Genomic DNA, 21,961 nt, shown 5'->3' with positions numbered 1-21,961 from the left:
GAAGAGAGGTTGGCTTAGAACATTCTAGATTTTAGAAATGTACTGCATCTTTAATGACACTCTTCATTCAATAGCTCAGTGATCAAATTTGTATTCTATAAGTGTGTGTGGTGTTTGTGGGGCTATATGTTGTTTCCTAGCGATGTAAGTAAAAGCTGTCCAACATTTACAATCAAAGGTGGGATCTTCTTTTTTCTTACTGAAAGCCCCAGGAGGGAGGGAAGTCACCCCTTAGAGCTCCCTCTTTGGTGGAAGGAGGAGAATAAATTTGATAGGAGCCAAAAGGAATTCTGCTTATGAAAGTTCCTGTGTTACAAAAGAGGCTGCATTAACAAGAGCATCATGTGCTCAAATTGGTAGGCAAAGCTTTTGACATCATTTTTTTTATTTTTTTCTCAAAAAAAAAGAAAGGGGAGTCGAAAAAAGTCAAGACGGTGACCACAACTATGCAAGGGAAGCCTTGCCCCTTTTTTCCAAGCATGGCATGCATGGCACATTTAAAAAAGGAATCTGGCTTCGATTGCCAAATGAGATATGTGCAGATGAAATCAGCTGACATTATCTCTCAGTCGGGGGTATCAACTGGATGGGAACGGGGAGGTCAACAGCATCAGAATGGTGGGCATGATTGGGAAGACCAAAACCCTACCCATTTTACATGCATTTTTAAAAGGGGAGGGGCTTTGATTGCTATGGTTATACCCATCGTTTTGATGCTGCTGGCCCCCCAGGATGGATGTCCTGGTCCCAGGCTTGCTTCACTGAGTTGAATAGGGCCTGCGTTGAACTACTTTATATAGGCCTAGCAAAATTAGAAAAATGAGATGAAAAGAGAGAAAATAATTCAGATGCAGTTGGAAGTTTTCAACTGATCAGAGCAAGTAAACAATGATGGGAAAGTACAACATTGACCCCAGTTTGGAGCAACACAAACATTGTCATTCCCTCCCATCAGTTTCCATTACGCAAGGGGAAGAACAAAAAGGCACGTGGCCCTACAGATCTTTGATAGGGTAATTCAATTCGACAGCACTTCAGATAAATTACCTCACTGAACAAGATTGCTGAACCGAAGAAATGGCCCACTTCAGTGTGTCAGACTGTTATCTGGCCTCTTCAGTGGTTTTCACATGCAAATGATCTTCTCTACATTAAGAAAACAAAGTGGCTGATGGAATCAAGTGGGTTCACTTTGACACTTCAATTCCAGGTGTTGAAGCAGAGCAGTATGATCTCAGTCAAGATGTTGCCAAGAGTGGATTTGAGTTGTTGACTTCAATAGACCCATGGCATGATAAACAATTGCTTGTAGTCCAGTAGCGCTTGCCCCTTTCTATTAAGAGAACAAGCACAGCTCTCCTTATTTTTCAAAATATATAACATAGATAGAATTCCTTTCTTTCATTGTTTTCTTAAAGCAGAATTGCCCGGTGTGGTCACAGCAGAGCAGGGCTGTCTCCAGAGACGAATTCATCATTCTTGAACCAACCCCACGATTAGCCATCTTCATTGGTCCCATGGTCATACAAGAGGGGCTGCATGGAGAAGCATTATCTAGAAATGCCCCACCCTGCTTTAAATATGGCATGCTTTTCTTAGGAAGGAACTGCTGGGAGCAAGAAATACATACATTTTTTTCCCTGCAAAAGAAAAGTTAAAACCAAGATCCCCATCCCTGATGATAAGAAACTCACCCAATCCCTTCTGCTCCTAAGCAGACCACAGAATTTATGTCTGGGTATTTCATTAAGAATCTACCCATAAATCTGACAGAGTAGAAATCTGCCCTGCAAATTGGAAACCAAAAGAGACCAGATTTACAGTATACCAACCTCCTGAATATCCCAAGTACTGGCTGCTTAGTCTCCTCCCATATATCCTTGTCGTTGTGCCTGCAATCTCTTGTGTGGTGTTCTTCAAACATTCACCTTCCTTGATACAATAACAACACCACAAGTAATTACATGCAGGAAACCCTGATGAAAAGATATCCTTTGAACCAAGCAACTACACTCTTACTAGCTGTTCAATTATTACATCATTGGAGGGGATCTTGTTACAAGAGTTTGATAAGCTATCTCCATTGGAGAAGGATTTTAAATCTAAATTCTGTTCTAATGCAGGGCCCTGGGATTCATTTTCTTCAGTCCTATGGATCCCCGTCTCCTTTGCGTGTGTATTTTTCACCTCCAACAGAAGAGGCCTTGGACTGTGGCATTTTTATCCTTCAATTACTCTAGCAACTGTGAAAAACCAGGGAGATCAACAAAGTTATGCTTGTGCATGCATACATTCATAAAGAGAGGTTTTCTTTTTTCCAAAAAGCTGCTCGGTCTGTAAGCTCTATTGGGGGAATAGTATAGTATCTCCTGGTGCATGATGAATCACTCCTGTACCTCTGAGAAAAGATTTTTTTTTTCCTCCCCCTTCTTGATCTTCACATTTCAAATCCCAGTCTGGCTCTGAAAACAACCATGCATGAGTCTGTGAGAGAAACCCAGTTCATCTAGGGATCATAGATATTGCAAGGTGGGGCAGGAATATGTATATGAAGGTCACATCATCTGGTGGTCTCCTGGTGACCAGTGGGTCAGCATTTCCAGCAAATGCTGGAACTAGATTTCCAGTAGGACTAGATTTCCAGTCTTTTGCCAGATGTGCGTGAGTGCAGACAAGATGAAAATAATGAAAAGAGCATGATTTAGAGAGACTCCCCAAAAAGGACCGTTTAATGGAGGAAAAGAGAAAAACATGAAGCTAGCTAGCAAGATGAAAGGAACATGAGAACAATGCCAGGCAACTGTTGCTAGTTTTGCTGAAAATCCCATTTATTTCTTCGGCCTTTCCACTTCAAAAGAAGACACCGAAGGAGATTAGGATTAATTGAGCACAAGAAGCATTATTATGAATAGTAGTAGTAATAGTAGTAATACAATTTGTATGCCATCAAATCCTTCAGACTCACGGCAGCAGACAACAGTATAGGAAAGTACAACAAAGCACCCCCTTCTTGGGGAAAATACTGGAGAAAGATCTTGTCCAAAACGGCATACATTTGGGGAATCTCTGTACAAAAATAGTATATTCATGTTCAGTAAAGTCTTTGACTCTGATGGACATATCCACGGAATTTTATTGGCAACAGTATAGATATGGTTTGCCATTTCTGTTTTCTGTTTTTGTTTTGTTTTTTCCCCTACAACTCTAAGATTTCCTAATGGTCTTCCATTCAATTATTAACCACGTTTGGCCTGGCCTAGCTTTTTGAGTTCAGCTTGGTGCTGTCATCCAGCTGCCTAAAATCTAAAAGATGAAACATAACCCCAATTAAGGACAAGCACAAATTCCATTCGGTAATCAGATCTTTTTTAAAAAGAATATTACCATCTGCAGTCATGGATAAATAAGTAATGTTCAATTACGTATGGTGAACTATCACCCTTCCAAGCCCCCCTCTCCAGAAAAACTGGTGTAGCCTTTGGAGGGTGGGATTCCAGAGTATTGGTGCCATCAGATCAAAGCAGCATCATTCTGCAAACTCTCCCCTTTCATACCTGCAGGTGAAGACAGAGTTTGCATGCTGATAGTAGTTTTACTACTTTTTGTAATTGGACCCTCTTTGCCTCCCCTGCTGATGCTGCTGGGTGTCATGATTGAAAAGCAGCCCTTTCTGGTCTCAGTCCCCCTCAACTCACAAAAATGGAGTACCCAGGCTGTTTCTCCCAGCATGTCCTCTTGTTTTATTGCAAAAAAACAATGGCAGTCACAGAACAGCTGCAAGCAAACGACAGTGAATCATTAAACCAATTGGCACACATATATACAAGGGTGTCCATGGGGAGGGTTAAAAAAAATCCAAACAGCAGCTGTGCTTCCATGATCAAATCCATCCTCCTCCTTTCTTTGCCTCTCGTTTGTGCAACACATGGGAAACAGAGGCAAGATTTTGAGTGCAGGATCTGGCCACTCTCTTGACTTTGTGACCTCCTCCCCATGGACAGCCCTGCATATGCACACTGGGACATCTAGTTTATCATTCAAATGTGCTTTATTTCAGAAACCCACAAAGACTTTCTTGTGCTACAGACCTATGCAGAGATGCAAATTATGGCTGGGGAAAAAAATTCCACGTTGCAGTCCCAATGGAGCACAAGATATGGAATACATTTATTAGGAGAATCCCACATCTGTTGGGTCTTAAAGAGTTAGAAAGGAATGAATGACTGGATCAAACCAACATCAGACACCATGACTGTGTCTGACTACTGCATCTGAAAAGAGCGTGAGGCTGTCCTACATGTGAGATGCAGCCCTCAAATTATAATTGTGTTGTACGCCCAGCTTTTGTTGTTGTTTTGTTCAGATCGTGCCTCAAAGAACATAACCTTCAAGAGGTGAAGGATCTTAATTAAGCATGGATGCAGATAGAAGGTAGCAGGAGAGGAACAGATACAACTAAGCACAGCAGAGGTCAAGGTTCACAGACCTCTGTAGGGGCATCTGCAGATTGCAAGCATGCAACAAAATGTAGAAAACACCACTGCAGTGGCGCAATGCCACATTTGCCATCTTGATGAAACCTTGCCATCTTCTGGACACCCCTGCCAATGTTCTTCTTCCTCATCAGTTCAATTCAACTCACTCCATTAAATACACAGGGCTTGGAATACATGACCATCCAATTATAGCAAAACTCACCTTCACTTTACTGTACAAACATCTCCTCTGCAAAATTTACAGTGAAGGCGAAAAACTTCAGAGCTGTGGAACTGTGCCTAGAACTAATGAAAACCAAAGGATCTATGGGGAGGGGGGGGAAAGTAAATATCCATTTTTAAAATTTCTAGAGCTTAATTGTAGCAAAGTTCTCACAGATACTGCCATGGAAGAAGTCAATAACAGAAGGTGCATCAGACAAGGTTATAAAAGAGAGACTACTAAAAAAGACAAAAATAAATTGATTCTAGAATTCAAAGGCTGAAGTACTTTGCCCCCCCCCCCCCTTTTAGCCTAAAATAGCAGCCAAGGAGTCTTACTTTCTCCCATTTGTGAAATTCTAGTGTATGGTGAAATGTTTGCCATTGCTTCAATAACTCCTTTTGCATGTGGTAATGATTAGTATAAAAACAGGCACGTGTAGCAGTATTACTTTGTCACCACCAATTTGTTAAAACAAAATTAATTTGTAAGAACAAAAGAAATTAATGTTATTCTCAGCATAGTGATCAAACTGCAGTTAAGGCCGTTACATGACTTGGGTAAACACTGAGAAGGAAACTTTTTTTACTCCATCTACTCATAAAACATCTACATGTATTCATTTGAGATACCACTGATGATTCACACCAAAGGTGAGAGCATTTCTTCAGACAAATCCCAAGGTCCCCCACTTTTGCTATCTGTGCAAAAATATTCAAATGGATGCACCCACAAAAATGTATCTACCTATAAGAACAGAAGGTAGAGGGGAGACATGCTAATAGTCTTCTAGTACTTGAAGGGCTGTCCCAGGGAAGAGGTTGTAGATTGTGGATATATTCTCCATGGTGCCTGAGGACAGGAAAAGAACAAATGGGTGCAAGCTTTATGGAGGGAGATCTAAACTTGAAATAAGGAGGAATTTCCTAACTGTGAATGCTATGAAGCAGTGGAACAGTCCCCCTCCTGGAGCTGTAGGTGCTCCATCAGTGGCAGTTTCCAAGCAAAGATTGAATGTAGCATTTGTTTGGGATGATCTGAAGATTCCTGCCATGGGCAGTGGTTTGGACTAGAAGACCTCCAAGGTCATTTCCAACCTTATGATCCTATGATAAAAATGTATCTACAAAATAGAAGTACCTTGGAGTCTACAAAGATCTTCATCCACCCTTGGGCCACTGCTCTGAATCCTAAAGGTGAAACACAGGTGGAGAGAAAGAACCTAAGTTCTCACTCTATAGCATTATGCAGGATTTGGTAGAGACTGTCCTTGGGCTCCATGAATTTCTCCCTGACCCACATTCCCTCTCTTAAAATCATTCCTCCTCTGCTGATGTCAGACAGAAGATCCCTGAGCTTAATATTCTGCTGGGCCTAAAACCAAAATTCATCTTTAGAAAATGAACATCCTTGTGAGTTCTCGGGAGTTGTCTAATTCACTTGATAATCCCCCAAAGCCTGGTGTGAAAGGATCCAAACTTTCCCACCTGTTTTGGAGCACTCTTGCCATAGAAGAGAATATATGTAGCTCACGGTTGAGCAACATCTTCTCAGTCTTCTCATGCATGCAATCAAAAGGTTAAGCTCAATCTTCTCATGACCACATACACATATTCTCTCTTTCTCTCATACACGGATAGTTCACAGGGCAAAAACTGCACTGCTGTCTGGCAAACAGAATCAAAAGAAATAAGCAGTGTGTGCATACAGATACTATACGAGCTTAAAATCCCCAAAGAACATAATTTTGGACAAACTGATTTTAGATGGATGCTTTTCATTTCGGGCCTCAGATAATCTTATATGTACTGTAGCAGAGAAGGGGTGGGGTAGGGGAAAGACATTCACTATTTAAGGATTAGAAGCTCACCTGCCCAGCAGATGTTATATTCTTCCTTTTTGTCTTTCTTCCTTTTTCAGATTCCAAAAGCTTCTTTTGATGGTTGACTTCTTGCCTCACTGTTCTACAAAATACATAAGAAATCAGCTTGAGACGTATCTTTGTTTTAGGCAAACCCAGATAAAATTACCCAAAAGGGCCAAAACTAGGGGAGGAAAAGGAAAGGAGGAAAGAAATAAGTGCTACATACTCCAGACTGTAATAACTATACTTCTTTCAAGAAATAGAGGTTATAATCTAACTATTAAAATTCCATAACCAACTGCTTTCAGCGATCGGTGTGTGTGAAAAGCTGCACGCCGCCTAAATTCTATCCCAGCTCTGGCTTTGCGGCTTTGGGTCCCCTGCAGAGATCCATTTTTCTGGAAAGTGACTTCATCTAAATAACATTTAACTGCCTAGCAAACAATATTGACAAAGACAAATTGCCTCTGTATTTAACAGATATTTTAACATCATCAAGAGAGCATCTGCCACGGAAAGACAAGACAGGGATTTCTTGAGCTTGAATGTGGGTATAATCGAACAATTTGTGGACACCGAGAGATTAAAGTCTGTTATATAGGGAGAGTCACTATTAAGCTTCCTCTCCTTTACACCCTTGTGGGGCTTGCTATCCTAGTCACACTGAAAATGTGTTTAACTGAACAGATTTTTGGTTTATATTGACTTTATGCACATGATAAGATTCAGTGGATGGACTGACTCCACTGAATTGCGATGCAGTTGAAATGCCAAATGCCAAAGGAATTCTTCCTTACTTTATCCATTTGCTTCTTTCTTGACTAATCAGTGTGACTAATTGATTAATTGACTAATCAGTGTACCCAATCTTCCCAATTTTCAAGGAAATCATCTTAAGCTGATTTTCTATTATACGCAGGATTGCAATTCTCCATGGCTTAAATCAGTGTTTTTCAAAATTGGCAACTTTAAGATGTGTGGACTTCAACTTCCAGAGTTCCCCAGCCAGAGCTGAAGTCCATACATCTTAAAGTTGCTGAGGTTGAGAAACACTGACCTAAATGGAAAAGCAGAGCCAGTTTGATGTAGGGATTAAGGCACCAGGCTAGAAACTGGGAGGCGGTGAGTTCTAGTCCTGCCTGAGAAACAAAGCCAACTGGCTGACCCTTAGCCAGTCATTCTCTCTGAGCCCTATGAAGGAGGCAAGGGCAAACCTCTTCTGAAATCCTGCCAAGAAAACTGCAGGGACTTGTCCTGCATCGCCAGGAGTCAAGACTGATTCAAAGGTACAATGGAAAAGCAGCAGAATGAGTCTACTAACATTTGCTATTATTTGTTGTTTATTAAGCCTACTAATGTTTGCTATTTGTAAAATGCTCAGCACAAAATAATACATTAATGGTCACTAAAGATAAAAGTCTTAAGTTAAGCTTGACTCCTGATGACATTCATGGAGTTTTATTGGCAACTGTATGGACATAGTTTGCCATGGCTGCTTGCTGGTCCCCCCCCCCCCCAGCTCCCTACAGCTCTAAGATTTGCTAGTAGCCTCCCATCCATTTATTAGCCAGATCTGGCTTTGCCTAGCCTTTTTTCAGCCAAAAGCAGCTTGGCGCTGCCATCTGGTTGCGTAAAAGTGTATTTAACCATCCCGCTTTGCTCAGCTCGTCCTGTAAAATAACTTTTTATATGCACCCAGTAACCTCCTGTATGATAGACAGATACTAAAAATGAGAAGACCACCTTGGAAGAAAGTTGAGCTCAATTCATACTCAAATTTTGTTAGCTATGGAAAAGATGTCCAGAAGGCCAAATGAAGGTTCAGCCCAAAGGCTATATGCAATCTTTGACACCCTCCTTTTCGCTTTCCGGAATAACTCCAGAATCCTCTCCAATTATGTAGCCAATTTTCAGGAATGCCCAAATTGTCAGCACTGGGCTTCCCCCCGATTTGGAAGTGAGCCATAAAGTTAAACTATAGTAGAATCATAGCATTTTGAAGCAAAGGAGATCTGAGATCTCTGTTTTGATATCCTTGTTTGGAAAGCAATCCACATTTTAGGTAATTTGTAAGAATAGGTTAGCAGCTGTTGAGATCCTCCAGATTTATTGTCGAAGGCTTTCACGGCCAGCATACGATGGCTGGTGTGGGTCTTCTGGGCTGTGTGGCCGTGGTCTTGAAGTCTTGTTTCCTAATGTTTCGCCAGCACCTGTGACCGGCATCTTCAGAGTGCAGGAGGCACAGGGGCAGGGGCACAGAGAGAACTGCTCCTGTCTGTGCTCCTGCACTCTGAAGATGCCGGTCACAGGTGCTGGCGAAACGTTAGGAAACAAGACTTCAAGACCACGGCCACACAGCCCAGAAGACCCACACCAGCCATCCTCCAGATTGCTTGATTGATATCCTGGGATTGATTGATATCCTGGGAGCTGACATGGTGATCTTCCTTCATTTTATCCTTTCAACAATAATTCTGTGAGATAGCCTGGCTAAGGGAGAGAGATTCCGTTTTCCTTCTAAAAAGTCAATTCCTTCTCTAAAAATAGCTGCCTTTTTTTAAATTTTTCTTTTTCTTTCTTTGGTATTTGGAGCAATGCTGTAAAACTCAACAGTTCTGGTAAATGATGTATAGCTGAATGAAATGAATTCTAAAGCTTGAATCCTCTTTCCAACCTGTTATTACTAAATATTATCAAATCTCATATTCCCACAAAGCATATTGAACTGGTTTTGTATGTGGTTACAGCTGCTAGGATATCTTAAGCTTCTCACTGGAAAGAATGTATTATGACAAAAAAAAATTGACAAATAAGTATGATATGAAATCCAATCATCATGGAAACCATTTCTGGATTGTAATTGGGCTTTACCACTTGCTAAATGAGTTGCTAAATAAGCATAGAATGTTTAGACTAAGCAGAACTTATAATTTCTCATATTGATTTACAATTGGTACTGTAATGGTTATTGTCATTAATTATTGTATAATATTTGGATTTTAATAATGATGATGTGGAGATAATATCTGATGAATTCTTATCATACTTAATTAAATTTTAATTTAAGGAGATTGTTGTTCCTATAATTTAATGATCATAAAATATCTAGAACCAAGCTAATGTTACTTGGATATTTGTATTGAATGTTATAATGCTTGTAAATGTATTTTATTTTATTGATTGATTGATACAGTTTAGAGCCAACCAATTCCTAATGACTCTGCATGGCTTACAATTTAAAAAGTAGGATCAGAACAACAAAATAAAATAAATTATGAACAGCCTGAAGACAAACATATAAACCAAAATCAAAACCACGCAACAGGGGCTTAACCATCACCCTGCCCCAAAGCCTGGGAGGATAGCCAGGGTTTTTATAGTCTTCTGAACATTGTCAGGGTAGGAGATCTCTGGAGGGATAGCAGGCACATCTCCTGATGACACTGCTTAATTGATAGGGCCTGAAGTTTGTCCACGCTTGCCCAATCTCATTGAATGAACAGAAAGAACTGGAGATAGGTGGTCCCTCAAATAACCAGGGTTTATGCCATGAAGCACTATATAGGTGGTAACAAGCACCTTGAATTGCACCCATCCTCTTAAAATAAAACAAATGATCTCTTTTTCTCATACTCCATCTTTTATCTGTAAAAAAATCCTTAAAGCCTCTTTGTTTCAGTCCTGATCAACAAAAGTCCATTAAGCGTTACTAGAGACAACGGCATATCTATTTTAACCTTGATCAAATAAACCAATTTTACATTCCTTCCTTTTACTTTTAACAATCTTGACCTTTAGTCCCTTCAAATAATGTCCTACAAATTGATTTCTTTTCATTTTTTCTTTGTCCCTTCTCATACAATTTTCAAAGCTTTAACAAGACTCTTTTGTAAATCCAATATAGGAAAATTATCCAGATCACACTCTTGATTTGTTATTTGCATATCCATATTAAGCCATCAGCTGGTTTCTTTTGTAATTCCAGTGTAATATCTTTTTCCATATCATTCTTGTAGCCTGTCATTTTTAAACCCACTTTGAGATCAGTCTCATTCTTGCCCAGTAAAACTTGTTCCTCTTCCATAACATTTTTTAAACACAGTCTATCTATAGAGGCAGACACTCTTAAAATTAACTTCTGGGCCCATTGTTCAAAAATATCCTTCAATATGTCCAGTGTTAAAATATTTTGCTTCATTCTGTATTAGTAAGTCAAAATTAAGTGTTCTTTAATTATAATCTTTAGTTCCTTCTGGATCCCTCTAGTGTCCAACTTTTAAAGTCCCATCCTATCATTTTCTTTTTTTAAGAGAATTCAAAACGAAAGCATTTTCCCATGGGAAGGATTTTCACGATTAATTCCAAAATCTTATTTCAAATCCATCTGAACCCTTAGTCCATTTGCAACTTTCCAGAATCAGTGTTCTAATCACCCTTTTGCTGTTTATTAAAAAAAAAAAAAAGTCCTCAAACTTTTATTTAAAATGTATTTCACTAAGGATTGAAGGGAAACTCACCTGGCGCTATAAAACTTGTTGATCCAAAGGTTCTTAATAGCTGAAAAGCAGCTAACAAGCAATTTCCAAAAATGATTAGAAAAGGAAGTATGCAACTCCAGTGTCCTTTTGAAAGCACCGACTGCAGTTTCAGCAAGGTGGCTATTCCCTCATCTCCCAGAGCTCTAAACCCACTGGACGCTGCTATCTTGCAGCCTCCTCATCAGGAGCAACTGTATGGAGCACTTGTGGGCAATCTCAAGACCTCTCCTTGTCTAGACAGGAATTACAAAGAGCCGGTCTATTTGCCAGCTCTTCATTCCACCTCAGTCATCAGCTTTGCTTTTAGCAGAACTGTCTTCAGTTCACCATTTCTTCCTGAAAAGTCTCACCAACACTTCTCAGTGTCAGAGGAATTATTCTAAAGCACAAATACTTTTGCACACTCTGTGCAAAAAGGCAGAGTGTGGAAGGGAAAACAGAGCTAAATTTAACCAGATCGGTTATCTGAATAACTAATTAGTATTCATCACTGAATAACTCCTCAGTAATAATAAGCTATATAATAAAATCCAGACCATCCAACTAAATGATTATATTTGAGATATTCTTGGAAGCAATAGTTTCTCTGCAGTTAACGCCTCTGGTTGGTGGTCAAAGGCCTACAAGGGAATGAGGAACATCCTTCCACGCTTCCTGATGAGTGAATTATCAGTCTACATGGGAAAACCAATTAATTTGATTAGTACAATTCAGACCTACTGTCCCGTGAGAAAAACATCCAAGGGAACATTGGATAATAGTGCAGATAAAGGAGGGTTCTCGACATATGTGCTGTTTTCAATACTAGTTTGTGTGGGCACCAGTTGAAAAAGATCCAGTTCTGATTTAACACATTCCTGTGAAGCCTCATGGATAAATGCCATTTGGCATTAGAATCTTGCTTGTCACAGCACTTCCTCTTTGTAAAACTCCCCCCCCCCCATCTTTCTCTTTTTAAATGGAATAGGTGATCCCAATGCATAATTCTTCCTGGTCACGACCATACCCAAGCCCTCCTGCCCTCCCTCAACAACATGGAATACAAGTTGCCCTGACAATGTTCTTGACTGCAGACTTCACGTGTGGTTTCATGATTTCTTACCCTTTCCTCAGAAAAGGCATTGCTTTTCGAAAAAGTCCACAGAACAACCCTCCTAAATCTGTCCCATACAGATGGGGGTTCCTTGCAAGCTTGCAAGACCACTATCAGCTTGCACCCTGTAGTAGGCCACATAGTCTTGTGGGCTCCCATGTTTCTTGATCACAACCATCCCTCACTTTTCTAAGGCCTAAAATGAAGCTTGACAATCACCTTCCCATGATAAAAATGTATGTATTTGTTTTGGTCAGTTTTGATTTCTACCGCAATGATGTCGATGAGGTGCTTGCTGACCAGTATGTAATGTGGACAGTCATAGGTCACCGTGATGAAATCATTGTCTTGCCCTCACATAGGCACACAACGCAGTAATGACACACAGAAGTCTCCCACTATCTGGGGTTCTACAATGTCTGTATTATCATATAAGGTGCTGAATCCAGGCAACACGCCTAATATATGCCCACATTCTTCACGAACTAGAATGGGATGTGGTTCATCTCCTTTAAATTTATTGAAGATCATACTGCAGGGTCACCTTAGATCTATTCTAGGCATCTGATATAAGTCTGCTTATATTTTCTAACAGCTGTAGGATGCTGGCATAGTATCCCCTTCTCAAAGAAAAATGCCACCTCTTTCTCTCTTTAGCAATTTCAAAATATCCAACAGAAGTTAATGTGTACCAACTACGTGGGTACTGTATCTCTACTAGTCCTACTTCCCATGACCCTGGAAAATCCAGTGATCTCGCTGATTTAATAGTAACATTATAACTTTTGTTTTGGGGAGAAATTGCTGCTGATGTGTTGCTGGGAAGGGTGATATAAAACTCTGCCATATCAAAGGTGATGGAATTCAGTCTCCTTAACCCAGTTGTTGAACTTCTCTGGGCAGCTAACCCATCTGACTAGGATCTTTCTATGATTGTCCCATCCTCTTTTTCTGATCACTTTTTCAATTCTGTGTACTCATTGTTGGCCATCAGGAACCTTTTGGAGCTCCTCAGGACAAAATGACCTCTTTACAGGATCATCTGCATAATCTTTTAATCTATACACCACTGTATTGTCGAAGGCTTTCACGGCCGGCATACGATGGCTGGTGTGGGTCTTCCGGGTTGTGTGGCCGTGTTCTGGAAGTTTTGTTTCCTAACATTTCGCCAGCACCTGTGACTGGCATCTTCAGAGTGCAGGAGCACAGACAGGAGCAGTTCTCTCTGTGCCCAAAGAGTGCCATACACCACTCTTTGCCCCCTTCTCCCCAGTTCTTTGATGATGAATATTTCACCTATATATGTTTACTGTTTGCCCTTTTCAAACTTTCCCTTCAGTCTGGATACCCTGACATGGTCACCCACCTTAAGATTTTTCCCCCCCTTTCTTTTCCTTTTTAAAACTTTCCCATACAGTCTTATCCACACTTCCCTTTCATTAGACAAATTTGCAGTATTAGGGGCAGCCTGGATGCTACGATGCCAAGTGTCATTGTAACCCTGAAGAATAGTAGTTAAAATGTCTACATGCCGGTGGGTATTTCTAGCTGTAAAATACCTCCAGAGTTTATTTTTCAGGGTGCAATTAAACCTCTCTATAATGACTGCTTTAGTCTCACTATGGGTGAGAAAATGCATAGCATGCTAAAAGTTTCTTCAGAAGAATATTTAAGAACTCTTTACTGGCATCTGTTTGTATCTTTCACGGTGTACGTCCTTCCTTGAAGATGTTCTAGAAAATAGCAGTTACCTCTCCCCCTGACTTATCAGATAAAGGAAGGCCCAGGCATATTTAGATAGCATATTGATAACTGTTAAAATGAACTCTTTTTCATGGTTTTCCTTAGAAAATATTGAGACATCTATGAGATCAGCCTGCCATCGCTGATCTAAGCTGACCACCACTGTCTTATTTTGAGGAAAATTAATTCTTGCAGGTTTATGAAGGGTATCAGTATCTGGTCCTGAAACCCATGTTTTGACTTGCTTCAAGGTCAGGTTTTTATCATGTTTTCTTCCCTTCTGAAAAAGGGAATTCACACCTCCATAACTCCCTACACAACCAGGTGTATAATAAATGCCCCTTAGAATCTTTTCATAGTTTATTATACTGAAAGACCACGGACAAATGATCACCCGTTGCCTTTAACACATGATTTTATTGGTAATACAGAGTTCAGAGGGGCATGCCTACGCCATTGGAAACATACCCATTATCATCATTAGCACCTTCAGAAGATAAAGTGTCATAATACACTATTTTTAACTATGTCACCCTTTCAGGACAGTCTGTATCCTGCAAATCGTGCCCACCGTCGCAGACAAGCCAGCCTTCATTTGAATTGCAGCTCCTTAACTCACAGTGCAAATCGCACGGCCCCTCTGATAGAACGGAATTGCAGCCATATTCTAGATCAGAAAAATCTTTAGAAGATTTTTGACAGCAGCTATTACCACTGGAATATAAAAGCAGGGGGCTTTGAACTGATCACGTTAGGTAGCGTTCATTCAGAGACCGCAAAATATACAGCATATCCTGGTAGTGGGCGATCTGCTCCCCAGCATTTATATAACAATAAATAAAACCAGTTACTTATCCGCTTCGTGTCTGTTGATGGGGGCTAAAGACAGTCCGTTCACCATTTCACAGGCTGCCTGGTAAGTATTACAGGTTATTCCTCTGTTTTCCTCGGTACCTCATCATTCAAATTTTCACTAAAATTACAACATGGCTGTCAAGATCCATACAAAACTGGTCTGAAGAAATAGTTTTCTTTATCAAAACCCTGACAACAGATTTTGTTGCATTCTGTCAGTTGAGTTGCCCCGTGTGTTGTTGGGAGTCTCTAACGATGTAAAAAGGTTTGCAGAACTTTTATTAAACACTTCTTTGGAATCTGAGATTGCTATCTGATTTTCAAAAGCACGTTGGGGTTTAAACTGGTGAACGTCACTGGGTGAATGCCAGAGGACAGTGACTTTGAGCATGCCCAGAGTGCCTTCCCCTCCCCTGACTTAGAGGGGAGCCTCGTTGGGGGAAAATGATTCAAGAAGAAAATGCATGTATGTGTTGAAGAAGGAATAAAGTTCCATGACAATCTTCTGCTTCTCTTCAGAGTCAAACAGTCTTGGGCTCAATGCAACCCTGAACTTATGTGAGGAAATGTAGCTTCTCGCATGGTTGTTAAGTAAGAAACAGTAGTCACAAAGGGCTTTTGCTCTCTTGTCCTCTGTCTGTGCTTCCTGTGGAGTTCAGCAGAGATGTTTTGTTCTTACTATCCAAAAATTGGTCAGTGCTGCATTGAAAATACATTATCCTAATCTTGGCAACTTCCAGATCTATGGAGTTTGGTAACCAGAATTCCCCTGCCGGTGGGGCCATTGCTGAAAAATCTAGAAGTTGAAGTTTACTCACATGGAACACACTGGTTAGGAAATATCTTTGACTCTGGACTCTTCAGGTAACCATATATATTGCTGGACTTACTCCAATCTGCTAGTGTAGTTCTTAAGGACTTAGACTGAGACCAGGAGACTCGTTGAAATCCACACTCAGCTCCTGAGCTTACTGGGGATGTTGGACCACTCATCCTCTTTCAGTCTAACTCACTTTGAGGATCATGGTAGGGGTAATATGCACTCTTAGAAAAAAGCCCCCCAAGAAATATAGCTATTATAATAAAACAGACTTATTCCATTGAAAAAGAGCTATGCCCAAAGTTGGCTTTGAATAGCATCACTAACAGGGACTCTATGGTTGTATTCCCACAACATAATTAACTTGAAACCAAAGGTAACACAACTCACTTCCTGGGTTCACAAGGCATACTTTATGTAAACAAACTAGAGGAAGATTTAAGGTAATGGCCTGATTCACACTGTTGGAGATCCAAATCCAGTGGTGCTCACCGTTTAGTGCCTGATGTGCTACTGATCACAATGAGGCAGGACAGGAGTAACAGTGGCAACAGGAGTAAATTTGATGGCAGCTTATCTGTTTAAGTAGTGATGTCATCAAAGTAAACAAAATCCACATGATGCTGATGTCACCAGGTCATGACCCTAACCAGATATGACACGTGTAACCCCTCTCCTGTGATGCTGATGTCACCGGGTCATGACCCTAACCAGATAGGATATGCATAATCCCTCCCCACATGATGCTAGAGTCACAAAGTCACGACTCCTCCTGGATATGACGTGTTCAACCTAATCCCATCAAGAAATCGGTGACAGGCAGCCCTAGACTGTAATTAGGTAACCAAACCTACCCCTATATGTGGATTTGTATAATTAAGAGAACCCTAGGCTGCTCTGTGTTTGGGAAGCAAACCTTATTTGTGGATTGTGAAACAAATAAATAACTGCCTAATGGTGCTTTTAATTTTGTGGAGTTTTAAAATCAGCACCTTGAATGCAGGAAAAGGAGATCCTAAAGTGCAGCTGTGGGCTGCATTGCTCTCCCCCCACCCCACCCCACTTTTTTTTTTTTTTTTTTTAAGGCTTTATTTCTCTGCAGTTTAAAATCACTCCCTTGGATGCAGGAAAAAATAATTTTTTCAACCACAGCAGCCCCAGAGTGATTAGCCTAACTCCAACCCCCAACCCATGTCGTAAGTGAAATGAAAACCACAGACAGCTTTACCTTTTTTAAAAGCCAAAGACATAGAGTTTGCACATTTTAACCTGAAATGCCCCTGCACACACTCACATGCACACAAGTTTATTTTCACCTTTGTCTTTAGCTGCAAAAAACTGAAGGACAGAAGGTGTTCAAGGGAAAACATTCAGACTGGTAACAATTATGCTTAGAAAGGTGGTTGTAGCGAAAGAATGAGAAAAAGAGTGTTGTATACGTATGTGTTTGCGGGTCTGTGTTTCTCTCTTTTTAACCTTGAAAAACACTGTGTCTAAGTGCTGTGAGTCACACCTGCACGTATTGTAGATGCATGGAGGCAAAACAGCTGCTGGAATTTATAAAAGTGTTTCTCTTTGAGCAGATGCATACCATTGCCTTTGTATTTAGCCAATTTTCTGTCTCCTCTTTGTCCTTCTTGTAGTGAAGCTAGTTGAAAAGGGGACAGGAAAAGAAAACCATCATTGTCTTTGTGGCAGAATATCCATGTTTAAATCATGCCTCTACTTGGAGAGATTTGCATTATTTATAGATGGTTCCTTCATAACTCATGTTTCACATATATACTTCTTCATGCGACAGAATTTGACCTATCTATGGCAAAGGGAAGAGATTTCATTTATTGCTTTGAAAGGTTTTCATACTGTTTCAGTCCAACACCTGCAAAAAATGGAATGTGGGGAGATGAGGGAGACATGTCTCTTCTCTTCTCTTCTCTTCTCTTCTCTTCTCTTCTCTTCTCTTCTCTTCTCTTCTCTTCTCTTCTCTTCTCTTCTCTTCTCTTCTCTTCTCTTCTCTTCTCTTCTCTTCCTTCCCCTTCCCCTTCCCCTTCCCCTTCCCCTTCCCCTTCCCCTTCCCCTTCCCCTTCCCCTTCCCCTTCCCTCCCTCTTTCTTTCTTTCTTTCTTTCTTTCTTTCTTTCTTTCTTTCTTTCTTTCTTTCTTTCTTTCTTTCTTTCTTTCTTTCTTTTTTGGCAGCCTTTTTTAACAGGTCCATTAAAGTGGAGCATGCATCTTAAGAGAGTAGAATCAATATATTCCAATATCTGAGTTTTAAATCAATATAAAAACATCTTCTATAAATGCTATAGGAGAACAATTTGGGGCATTCACTAAGCAATGAAAGCATCTGGAAGTTTAACCTTTTAACTGTAACTTTCAAAACCTGCTTTAAAGTTGAGAAGAACAGAAGGTTGCATGGAACTTCCTTGGGAGATATTAGCTGCTGGGATGGCCTAAAAAATTGTTTCTTGATTCACCCTGAAAAATCATAGAATCATAAAGTTGAAAGGGACCTTAAAGATCATGAAGTCTAACCCCCTGCACACTGTACCATCTCCAGTAGGATGGATTCACTGTACCATCTCCAGCCTTCCTTTCCAGTGTGAAGAAGAAGAAACCATTCCATGCAGTAAGCCCATTCTACTGATTGATAGCTCTTACAGAATCAAAGAAGAATAAATACATTGTGACAAAGAAGGGAGAAGTTCACTTGGTTTATAGTTCTGTGGCAATTGTTCACTTAGCTTCAGTACCCAAAGTGTACTGTGTGTTCACTTAGCTTCAAGTGCCATTTTCTGACTAATGCAAAACATAGTTTCTGAGAGATTTAAACAGCTTTAGTTTCTGAATGCTGCAAGGAACATCAACTTCCAGTGTAATTCCCTGACACGTGAAACCTTCTCATACAGCCCTGCTCCAGAAATGGGAGTATGACCTTCTCGCTAATAGCTCCAATAACTTGAGGGGCCTTTGGGTTGCCATATCTCGGCAGGCTTTCTGATGGTCGACCTTCTGAAGAACTTGCCCTTGTTTTCTAGCACAGCTCTTCATTTTCTCCATGGAATCTCTTTATTTTTCTGTAAAATTTATTTATGTTTGCCCATTCAATCCCACTTTTCTGTTAAAGACAGCTATGAAGAACTAGACATGTGCATAAAAGAAGGATGCTTTCAAGCATCCAGAGATATCTGGACCTCTGTTGCTGAAAACAGAACATGGAAATCTAAATGTTCTCGGCTGAATTTTGTTGATGTACCTTGGAAAAGTACACATGAATGGTGCTGTGGAACAAGCAGTAAGAAAAGGCTAGAAGCAGCTCTGGGTTAGAATGTCGCCAGAAAATTGCATGTCACAGCAATAGGTACATTTGTGGAAGCTGGTATAGTTACTCTTAGTGTGATATGTTGTTCCTGACAGCTCTATTAATCTCTCACTTCTGGGAGTGTTCTATTTAATTTGATGCTGCACTTAAGAAAGCCAGAAAAAATTAAGTTAGATAGATTCCATTGCTCTAAAGGAAACAGCTATAGTTAGAAAACTCAGCATGCAGTGTGTTCCCGTATACATTTTCCAAAAAATTAAACTCTTGAATGTGTTCAGTAGAGCTTACTCTAATCAAATAGTATTGCCATACACTGCAAGATTGTGTATATATACTCAATTGGTTGAGTTCAGTGGAAGGTCTATAGCAGTGTTTCTCAACCTTGGCCACTTTAAGACGGGTGGACTTCAACTCCCAGAATTCCCCAGCCAGCCATGGTTGGCTGGGGAATTCTGGGAGTTGAAGTCCACCCGTCTTAAAGTGGCCAAGGTTGAGAAACACTGGTCTATAGGATTCCACCTTAGCTTATTCTTATGGTTGGTTGCACAGTCAGCCAGATGTTTAGAGTGGATTTGGCATTTTTATATTATTATTATTATTATTATTATTATTATTATTATTATTATTATTAATTTTTCTTGGAGTTTCACATTTTTGAGAGGTTAAAAGTGATAGCTAGCATTCTTATGTGAAGGAAATAATGGAACCATACATGATGAAGAAGGGAGTCATATGCCATGCTCTGTCAGCATGGGGATCCTCTGCTATTTCAGGAAGTCATACAACATCTTCATCGGTTGATTCACTTGATGGAATCTAAATACACATCCAAATAACTTTGGAATGGAAGGAAGTGGGAGGCCTACTGATATACAGAAAGAGAGGGTAGGGGACAAAATCCAAATGATGGATACCAACAGCAGAGAAGTTCTAGGAGACTACCCATTCAACAAGATCAATAGACAAATCAAGAAAGTCAAATCAGTTGCCAGGAAGGACCTTTCAAAAGATTGTCAGATCTTAGAGGTGGTCTGAATATGAAGCATCAACTCTACCTTTATTGTAAGGCTACATTAGCAGAATCTTGCAAGTCTGAAAGTATATCTCCCCCACCCCTTGCCTTTACAGTCCAAGAAACTAGGGAGGGTCTCTTCTGAGATGTTTCCCACATACCCATTGCTTCTGTGGGCTAAGCTGCCTCTTATCTGACTATGACCTAGTCTTCTGCTGCTGCTCCTCATCCTTCTGTCTCTCAAGGACATTCTCATAGACCATTACAAAGACAGACCACAGCAACAGAACAATAGAACCACTGGTCATCACCTACACCTCATAGCTCAAACCACTTGAATGCATTATTAATAAGCTACAGCCCATACTGGAAAATTGGACTGCATTTTCTTAGGTACTGGTGTCAGGCCCATAGTTACATATAGGCAACCACTTAACCTGAAGCAGATTCTCACAGTCAGCAAGAAACAACAGAATAATTAATCCAACAAAGGAACCAGAGCCTGCAAAAACCCAGATGTCTGCTTACATACCTACAGCTATTCCAACAGGACCATCAGAGGTCCCAAAATGTACGTATGGAAGATTAGAGGCACCATCATATGGTCCTCCTCCAATGTCATCTACCAACAGTGATCGTCTGGATTCTATGTAGGATAATCCCAATGAACTTTGAACAAAAGTATTAATGGACACAAATTTGACATCAGGACTCAGAACAAATGCAAAATAGTGTCAGAGCATTTCAACCTTCCAAGACGCTCCACAGCAGACCTCAAAATGATTGTTTTTTTGAAGAATGGGACTTCAATAGCACCATGGAGGGATAAATTGCTGAACACTCATACTGCAAAAAATTTCAGACCATCTCATAAAGTGTCAATGTGCACAATGGATTTTTGACACATTACAGTTGCTAATTGGTAAGCTACTTGTAATCTGTCTCACAAGTAACCTGCATAACCAACCTTTTTAAACCTCCCTTCCCCACTCCCATATAACTCCAGTTTAAATCCTACATCAATCTATTCATTCTATTCATCTGATGAAGTAAGCTGCAGCTGTTGAAAGTTTATGCCTTTTAATAAGTTGTGTTAGAAAAGGAGCTATAGACTCTTTTGATTTTTTGCCACCATAGACTAACATGGATCTCCTCCTACAGTGTCTACTGAAAATGTGTCTAAAGAACTATGTTCAGTCTGCAGCATCTTCAACTAAGTCAACAAAAGATTAGGGATTAAAGTCCTGGAGAGCTATGCAATGTAGACAATGAAGTCAACATTGTTATGAAATAGATGGAACAGTGATTTGGCTCAGTACAATGAAGATCTGAATGATTTCCTCAGGCATTTGGAGGAAGGTCATGGGAACACCCTGCAATTGATGTACTTCATTGTAATGTTTAGTTTATTTGTACATTTTTAACCCACTCAATCATATTACTGTATTGCTTGATTAAAAAAACGATTAAAGACTAAAAAGAAAGAGTGAGGTAAGGTAAATAATGCCTCTATGGATATATGATCAATGTTTTCATCTGAAAAAGAAAAGAGAAATCTGTTTTTGGTGTAGGGTGAAGACTGAATATGAATCACTGACATTAACAAATAAAATATTTCAACAAAACAGCTTGCAATTAATTTTCAGCTTGTTTATTTATGCAATCTTATTTACTTATCCATTCATTAATTCAAATATGTAGCAGAATCTACAAGATGTTTCAACAAGCTAGCATTCATCAAAACCTACGAAGTCTGTAAAGGTATGTGGGAGTGACCTTGGGAGACAGGATAAAGAGGTAACCTAGCAGCCTAGGTAACAGTCTGATAAGAGGCAGCTTAGTCTGCAGGTGGGGGGGAAACCATGGGAAACATTTCAGAAGGGACCCTTCCTAGTTTTCCAGAGTCTAAGCAAGGAGAAGGAGAGAAATACTTTCAGTCTGGCAAGATTCTGTTAAAGTCACCTTACAATAAAGTAGGATCAGTTCATCTGGGTGTGCTTCCTGTCTGGACTACCTCA

This window comes from Python bivittatus, unplaced genomic scaffold (genome assembly GCF_059951505.1).
Source record: "Python bivittatus isolate LINGU-HERP-01145 unplaced genomic scaffold, Pbiv_v1 ctg000590_np1212, whole genome shotgun sequence".
Classification (NCBI taxonomy): domain Eukaryota; kingdom Metazoa; phylum Chordata; class Lepidosauria; order Squamata; family Pythonidae; genus Python; species Python bivittatus.
Note: the sequence above shows the minus strand (reverse complement) of the source record.